We start from the raw sequence: 9,149 nt of genomic DNA, 5'->3' as shown, positions 1-9,149 counted from the left end.
GTTAAAATTATAGTAATAATAAGGTTATGTAGTTTCATCTTTTGCGTGTGGAGATTTTCTGCATTTCAGTCACTCCATACAGGCAATATGGAAATCACATATGAAACAATTTTGGCATCTTGTGAAAACAAGCTTCCTACGTAGATTCTCACAAAATATTTGTCACAATGAAGATGTTGGAGATAGTTTGGCTTGAGCACCTGCAGCTCCTTTGGACTCAACACTCAGATGTTCACTTGGGATACAAACTTCTGAACACTGTAATCTCCTACTATCTAATTTTAGATTTTTCTTTTTGAGGTTCCAAGCAAATTGGAATAACATTCAGAGGCTTATATTTTCTGAAACAAAACCAAGGTTACAAAGCATAACTCAATGTGTTAACAGAAAGCGTGCCCAACTATACTGCTGGGTGTACACTGTATATCACCTAAATTAAATAATTACTGCATAAGTTTAAAGCAAAGTGGAGAACATATAAATTGTCTCATCTCACACTACATATTCACCAAATGCCTGATTTATTTTCTCATGATTATTTATTAAATTCAAGACCAATATCTTCATATTTTACAATGGCAAGGACTTCCACTGTGATTTAAATTCCAAATCAAATTTTAAAAATATTTTGCTAAATTATTTAGGTCAAGAACATGCTCAGGCAAATAGCTAGCATACTAAATCATTATTTCTGAGATAATAAAATGATTTTTACAAGGCCTGAAATATAGTAGTGGGTATGGCCCCATACGACAGTTAGAGAGGACGCCACATAATGACAAAAAGCAGAAATCTGGTCATGGGACATAGAATGGGGCTTGATACCAGGACAAACTTAATGGCTGACTGCCTGTCGTAACATGACTTTGCGTTCAAAATACAACATGTGAGTGATTTGTGCTGTGCTGCAAGTGAGATGTTTTTTTATTCATTGAGCTCTTAATTTTCAAACTTACACAGAGAACCAATGTGTCTTGTCATGGTTTGATATCTACTATATAAATTCTTTAAGAAATTCACCAAAATCAGATTTAGTAGCAGTAAATTTAGTTGTGAGATGGGCTAACATATCTATTAGTCCTTGAGAAAGAAACTACAGAAACTTTATGAGAAAATTTTTACTTATGAATACTCTGAGTTTGGGACTCCAATGACAAGCATTTCGCTGCCCTTCATATGCAGTCTCCACATACTCTTGTGATAGCCACGAACATCATGGTCCCAGATCTTGAAGCACTGAAAGAAGCTGCAGAAAAATACTGCACTAATTTAATACCCACTGGAATTCCAATAAGAAATTGTTATGCTTAGATATATCATTATTGAATTGGAGCCTAAATGTATGCTGAAATAAATTCCTGTATATATGCCACATTTTCTTGCTTACAAAAACAAAGTTAGTCAAAAATACCTACCATCAATTTCTTGAAAAGTTCTGGAAACACAGTTACATCTATAGTAACACACTGCACTTGGTATAAACACAATATACAGCTACACTAAATGCTGTCTGTTCTAGACTCTGAAATTTATTTGGTAAAGGTACATATTGCAATACTGGCTCCAGCACACTTTCTACGCCCATTCGTTGAAGCAAAATTTTTATGTACCACAGACTCTGACTGCTAACCTACATACATAACACTTTATTCCATGGCAAACAGCACAGGTTAACAGGAATATGGAGTAACATACACCCCACATTCATTATGTTATTTTTTATACAGTAGTCTTTATAGTTGAATGATCCACATTTTGTCTCGCTATTTTATATACACTACTGCCTAACCCAGCTTTACTTTTTCTTAAACACCATATTCTCTTTCTACCACTTGCAGAGTATGCGGAAACCATTACCTTGGCTACTTGCAGCCGTGTTACAAAATCTTTTGGTTCTTCCATTTTATTGAACATTATTGTGATTTCAGCCTGAAAGAAAGAAGAAAACATGCAGGAAAATACATAACTTCTTTCTAAATGTTCAATTGAACTTAAAAGAAATGTATATGATGCAATGAAGAATGTAATGTTTGAAGTTCGCATGGCAGTGAACATTCATATTGTGGTATCGGGGTGATGACACTATGCTGTAGTTTGGCAGGCGATTCCCAATGTCTGAGAGGAACACACTGCCTCCATCTGCAGGGCTGAATATTCAAGTTGAAGGCAGTAACCTCTGCAACACTGGTAATCCCTTAATGTACGAGAATACAATACAGATATATACAGAGTGTCCCAGGAGGAATGTGCCAGACTTCAGGAGGGTGTTCCTTATGTTAAAGTATGCCGATATAACCCAAAACACCTATGTCCAAAGTTGAACGGTTACGGAGAGAATGGCCCGAGAAAAGTGTGGTCTTCTGGTGGGTTCACGCACTGTACCTGTCAGCCGACAAGTCTTATCTATGTTTGTCCTCGAGTGTGGTGATGAAAGCTCACGTTAGCCCCATTCACTCGCATACCAGAACACGCAGTCAGCAACGTTACATCAGTGCTTGGAACTCTTAATGACAACTTTGACATGGTGTGCGAGTTTTTTGTAGTTCAATTTAATGGCTTCATGTCACTCACAAGTTAGTTTGATGTTACGTACCTTATTAACATTACAGAAACCACACATTCCTGCCAGTTTTAATACGTATTTGGTAATCAACAAGTGTGTAACACCTGTCAAAGTCTCACACTTCTCTGGCCATTATCTCTGTAACTGTTCAACTTTGGACATAGGTGTTTTGGGTTATAGCGGCATACTTTAACATATGGAACACCCTCCCGAAGTCTGGCACATTCCTCCTGGGACACCCTGTACATACCTTTGACAACCAGTGAAATGTATCAAAGAGTCTAAGACATGGTACAATAAACTCCTAGATACCTGAGGTGTGTGGGAAAAGGATGTTCAGTTACATGAATCTGCCAGTTGTATAAGAGAAAATTACAGAAAAAAAATTTCACCCTTTTCAGTCTTCTATACATTTCATTTTCTATTTGAGAATCAAGATAACATGTTTTCGCTTCAGGTCTCTGGTGGAAATCTTCTTAGATGATGTAGCAGACTGATGGATGAAAAGATTTCAGATATACTGTAACATGATCACAAATTCAATTAGCCTGCACAGCAATCACAGATCCTAATGATTTTAATGGCACTTGCATGAGGAAGAGCAACAGGCAGTGCTGCTAGTGGTGGGTGAAAGAACGTAAAGGTAAAGCTATCCCTGTAACAGGCCATGAAGGCCCATAGGGTTGTGAGATGTCAAGGCTCTCAGATTTTCTCTAGACAGTCAGCTCATAGATGGCGTTCAGCTTGTCAGCCTTACGCGCCAGCCGCCCTTCATCCACGCAGGAGGACTCCTAGTACTAATTTCTGTTAGAGGCTGAGTCGACCCCAGGGCCATAGTGCGACTGGAAGGATTTGATAAATGGAAACAATCCACCTCATCTGGACTCGAACCCACGACCTTCCTGCTTGTAGCACAATGCCTCAACCAAATATATTACTGCATGCCCTGGAACAACGTATGCACCTTGAAATTTTATTTTTGAAGTAACTTTAAAAAAGTGGTAAACCTTCTTCAAAACTTTTATAGACTGTAGACTCTTCGCCCGACAAACCCTCTTCCCATGCCAGAACCACCAGTTCACACAAATAGCAATAAATAAGTTTTCAGACATATTTCTTCTGCTGCAGAGATTCTTACTCCGTTCAGTTTCTGAATGGGGTTCAATATCACTTCACTCATATCCCTTCCAAAGGACGAGTGAAGTGATACTGAACCCAAGAGAAAAAGAAAAAAAAAACAATGGAGTAAGAACACCTGCAGCACGAGGGGTCAGGGTTGCAAAATCAGAAAGTTTCTCACCAGTGTCTGTAAAGTCACAACATTTCATTCCTACCAATCTGCCATCTCCTTACCCAAATGCATTGACATTGTGAACTATAACATACATAAATACTTGCATTTAGGAAAGAAAATTCTGTTTCCATCAGACATCCTTCCATTTAACCTCACACCTTTGGTAACAACTCACACTTGAAGGCCACACAGAACATCATAGTTTTTTGGTTAAATTAAATCACTGTAAATCACATACGGCAAGCAGCAGTACTGATGTTTCCATTTATTATTAATTTCATTAGAGTGACATTCAGTACTGGACAGGCTTATATGGCAACATTACAATGCATACTGAAATCTATATGGGAAAGAGTAACATACCTTACAGAATACTGGAAATCTGACATTCATCTTCCACTACAATGATGGATAGGATTATGTGGCAAAACGAATATTTTACAGAATACCAGAAATCTGATATTTCTTCCATTACAGTACTGGACAGGATTATGTGGCAAAATTAATAACAAATCTTACAGAATACTGTAAATCTGATATTCATCTTCCACTTCAGTGCTGGACAAGAATAAATTGCAAATATAACAACATATTTTATTTGTTTCATTCTGGTCCATCACACTAACAATTACAAATACAAAACACTCTGTGGTAACAACACAGCTAGCCACAAACAAACCCTGGACAACATTAAGGGCCTCCTTATCAAGATAGACAGTGGCACAAAATCTGCCCCATACAAGAAGGATAACAGGAGTACGGACACGAACCTACATGGTTTATAAAATTTTAACTATTGACAGTAAGTTTTTAAACAACATCTAGAAAACTTTTTTAAAAAACTTTACAATACCAGGAAGCTGCTGTGATTGTGAAACATTCGATTTTATGCGTACTGTGCACTATAGGACAAGAGTATGTAATTAAATTAAAACACCTATTGTGATAGTAGTTTCCAGCTTGTAATGATGTTCCCTCCGAAGATTGTCCATAAGGACCGACACATGTAAGGGTTAATACGTTTTCATGTAGTAAAACTTATATGTCACATTGGACGAAGTGTTTTGTATTTATAACAACATATCTTACAGACTTTTGATTTGTTTCATCCTGGTCTGTCAAACTAACAATATTATAAAAGGTTAATTATGTCTGTCCACTGTGACTGTACATCAGTGACTTCAGTCACACTGTATGAAATTAATTAATCTTTTATAATTTCTTACAGAATATTGGAAATCTGATACTCATCTTCAATTTCAACACTGGATGGCAATATCTGGCAAAATTAATAACATATATTAAAGAAATGCAATGATTATTTGAAATCTTATATTCATGTTCACCAGTTCAGTATTGGACAGAGTAATAAGGAGAAAAATAAGAAGGAATATACCCATAATAGAAAGACAGAATAATAATATAACAAAAATAATAAAACAGGAAAATAAATTAGGGCAGGAAGTACACCTACAATAATAATAAAACAGAATAATAACAAAAATATTAAAATAGTTAAATAAATTACATAAAAGTCCTACCCACACTAAATCCTGATACTGATCCTGCTTGTCAGTATTTCTTGCTGAAGCGGATAACCAGTGCTCTATACTGTGGACTGTTATCGCTTAGTGAGCAACACAGTGCTCTCAAGGGTCAACAGGCGTTCCACCATTTAACCTCTCAAAGAGTTTGTCAGCCTCCTCAATATGCGCTGCTGTCGCCAGGTATTCACTGCAGCACCCTCCTCAATAAACAAAAGAAAAATGCGAAATTAGTGTGCTTCATTACATGGTGCATTACCATAATTCTTCGCACTGGGAAATAACAAATATTACTTTGCAAAACACTGCCTCTATAAAAAATTGTTCACTGATTACTTTACTCCTCATAGTAAAGTCTTCACCACCTCATTCTCTCATAAATCATATTACTGAAAGCATGTTCTGCTTTTCAAATATTTTTTAATTATCCATGACCTGTATACTGATATACAGTTTCAGTAGTAATAAATGATGACAATGACGTTTGTTTGATTACAACTGGGTTCTGGGGACAACAACTTTGAAAACTAGTCCTCATCATTAGCCACTGCCTTCATAAAAGAAGCACAGAGCTCTTACCTGAAATGGTGTGTAATGATGGATCAGGAGATTGTGGGAGTGATTGTGCTGCAGAATCTGAGCTACATGGAACAGCAAATCTGTTCAGCTGTAGTGAAATCACTTTCTACTGCACAAAAATGTACAGTGCAGCATTCTAGCAGAATCAATAGTGCAGGATATCCCAACTCTTCCTGCCCACACCATAGCCCTGTAAGAGTATTACATACTGTCTCAAAACCTTCAAATAAATCATCTATAAGTATTACAAACATGGTGCTGGTGTTACGTTGGGGGGGTAAGGTTTAATACGTTTAATACAGACACCAGCTAAACTTAATTCCTTCGTTGGATAAGCAACACATAATAAAGCCATTACATCATGCATTAAACTAGACTTACCGTGCTGAATACCTGGGAAAGTTGAAGAGTTTCAAACCTGTCTGCCTACTGGATGACGAAAACCCTGGGGAAGTGCAAAATTCCTTTTTTCCCATTTATCCTGCAACAAATAATACATATACGTGTATTATAACACAATCACAGGACACGGCGAGTTTCGAGATTCTACACACCTTCTTTAAGCTACATCGAAAGATGCATAACCTACAGAAATATCTTAACAGGAATTTTTCACTACATATAAATTTCTAACTTAATTTCATAAACAGTAACATGGCGATTTCACTTAAAGAGTAAACATCAGCTCTTATTCACTGCATCAAATCAAACTGCATACTTCCCAGTAATCAACCGCGAAACGCGCGTAACTGTCAAACTTAACTTTGCGATAACTACATACTATAACCCTATCCCGAGCGATCCCGAGCATCCCGAGCATCCCGAGTTCCCGAGAGACCGTTCACCATTGATCCATCGATCATCACTCTTATCGATGTCCAAAATGTCAGTTCGTACTGTGAGCGGAGGTGATGACCCTCAAGTTTTCGTCAATGATAGTTGTGAAACACGTGAGGTAACGAGTACTTGTCACAAATTTAAAATAGAACTCAGATCAGCACAAAAAATTATTATACTGCTACAAGAAGAGATAAACAGTCAAGGCCATCTTCCCCTTACCTGAGTATCTGGCTTTTATCCCTGAGACAGAAGAGAAGGGAAGAGAAGTAGCCCTATGGATAGGTGGTCCTGGGTTAAGCTGTTATACCCATTCTGAAGGTTTTGAGTTCGGTCCTCAGTCATATCCGTGTACAGATTTTTCTGCTCACAGATAGTGCTTTCACACGTACCAGAGTTTGAGCTTCAGGAATACAAAGAATTCCCCCCCCCCCCGTGGGTTAGAGCCCATGTTAAATTGTAGGGTTCCTCTGCTGACCAGCACTTATGATTACCCTATCATGGGGGGTGAGATTATTGTCTTCGACCTCAGATGCTTTCAGTAGAACATTTTGACATATACTTCTTGTTTTGACTTAAATTTCTACCATTCTGTATATGACAGTTTGCAACTAGCCAACATATTGTGACATTTGAGTGTGTAAATACTTTTTACTTGATATAGTTTGTTGTGTAGGCATAGAATATGGCAGAATAGTTCATTTTGCAGATAAGTTTCATGAATTAGGAAGAAACATGCCTCGAAATTATTACTGTCCCATTGTACTTTTATTAAAATATTTAGCATTAATCATTTCAATCCAGCCGACTTTAACGTGCTGTAGCATGCCCATTTCTGGTTATTGGCTGTATGAGTAAGTTGTGTTGGAAAACGTAATGTTACATATTTTTATTATTTCACAAAATAACAGATTGAACTATAAATGGAATATACCCTTTTTTCTGGCTCAAACTTCAGGATGAAAGGATTTACGTATTACTTGGAAACATGGCCACATTCTGTAAGATCCTAAAATGCAGTGACTTTAATGTTGTCTCTGTTTCTAATTTCAGATACCTGTCTCCTGAACTTCATGGAAAGGGACCTGGCAAAAATAAAGTGGAGAAACAAATGAAAACTGAACAGGAGGGAGTGAGTATCAGTTCAGATCTGGTCATGAGCTCTTACTTCTAGTACAAGCTGGAAGATCATGGGCTCAAGTCCCGATGAAGTCATTGGATTCTTTTCAATTGACCTAATCCTTCCAGTCGCACTATGGCCCTAGGGTCGACTCAGCCTCTAATAGAAATGAGTACCAGGAATATTCTTGGGGGTAATGGGCAGCCGGTGGATAGGGCTGACAACCTTGCCGCTATCTGTGAGCCGATTGTCTAGAAAATGTGGGAACCTCAACATCTCACACCCCTATGGGCTTCCACGGCCTGTTACAGGGATAGCTTTACTTTACTTTAGTATATTGTAGCACCCTGCTGCACTTCATTTAGTACCAAATTGTTTCACAGTCTCATGTGCAGCATGTCCTATAGAACTTTCGAGAAGTTATTCATTACATTTTTTGACCTATAAGGTCAAGACTGTGCCCCGTCTGAAGGAGATTAATTCTTTTTTTCTTCTTCTTCCAGTTGATGAAACAGATGAGCTCAACGATAGCCTCTTTCAGCCGAAGCAGAAAGGAATGCAGTCTCCATTCATGGTCCTTAGTTGCAGTAAACTGACATGAGTATGTTTTTTGTCTGCAGTCATTCTAAAGAACAACCAATTCTAATTAAAAAAAATTGTATTCATTAACTGACAGACTTAGACACAAGAACACATATTACTAGATGAATCCAGTGAACTGAGTTCAAAATTTGTCTAATCTTGCCATTGCAAATAACAGTAATTCATAGCTTTAACTTAAAGGCTGAGTAGATGGGAAGCCATATAGTAATGTCCGTAATGTCACATGGTGATTATACTGTCGCAAAGCATGTCACTTGTCTTGTTATAATTTGTAGACTGTACACTATAAAGTGTCGTTTTAATGATGGATTGATTAACATGTCTTTCCTCCTTGGTACTGTGAAGCTTTAATAAAAATTCTTGTTTTTGATGCAGAATATGAAATTTCATTTTCAAATAGAAAACCACCATGTGAGGTTTTTGTGAGATCTTCAAGTTTAACATGAGCATTTTTATTGCTAGTGGGGTGGGACTAAGTCCCTTGAACTGTGGCCACTTCTTGGCTATTGTACCAGCCCCAGATGGTGAGGGTGATTGTGGAGCAATTGGTGGAATGAAGATTGGCAGGGGAAACTGAAATACTTGGAGAAAACCTGTCCCAGCGCCACT

At 37.6% G+C, this 9,149-nt stretch overlaps 2 long non-coding RNA genes across 3 annotated transcripts; one reads left to right on the top strand and one right to left on the bottom strand.

Annotated features, from left to right (window-relative positions):
- Nucleotides 1-318: 318 nt before the first annotated feature.
- Nucleotides 319-6,772, bottom strand: LOC111873581. 2 transcript variants are annotated; one of them, XR_004514020.1, is made up of 4 exons: nt 6,362-6,772; nt 5,981-6,170; nt 5,399-5,604; nt 319-1,929 (listed from the first exon to the last, which is right to left on the bottom strand). It is a non-coding gene; the product is annotated as an uncharacterized LOC111873581 (long non-coding RNA). The 2 variants fall into 2 exon arrangements; XR_002844400.2 differs by having other exon boundaries at nt 5,403-5,604.
- Nucleotides 6,773-6,851: 79 nt separating this feature from the next.
- LOC111873575 lies at nt 6,852-8,477 on the top strand. Its single transcript, XR_002844399.2, has 3 exons — nt 6,852-6,935; nt 7,871-7,949; nt 8,441-8,477. It is a non-coding gene; the product is annotated as an uncharacterized LOC111873575 (long non-coding RNA).
- Nucleotides 8,478-9,149: the final 672 nt, after the last annotated feature.

This window comes from Cryptotermes secundus, unplaced genomic scaffold (assembly GCF_002891405.2).
Source record: "Cryptotermes secundus unplaced genomic scaffold, Csec_1.0 scaffold3252, whole genome shotgun sequence".
Lineage (NCBI taxonomy): Eukaryota > Metazoa > Arthropoda > Insecta > Blattodea > Kalotermitidae > Cryptotermes > Cryptotermes secundus.
This window is presented reverse-complemented; position numbering and strand designations above follow the sequence as displayed.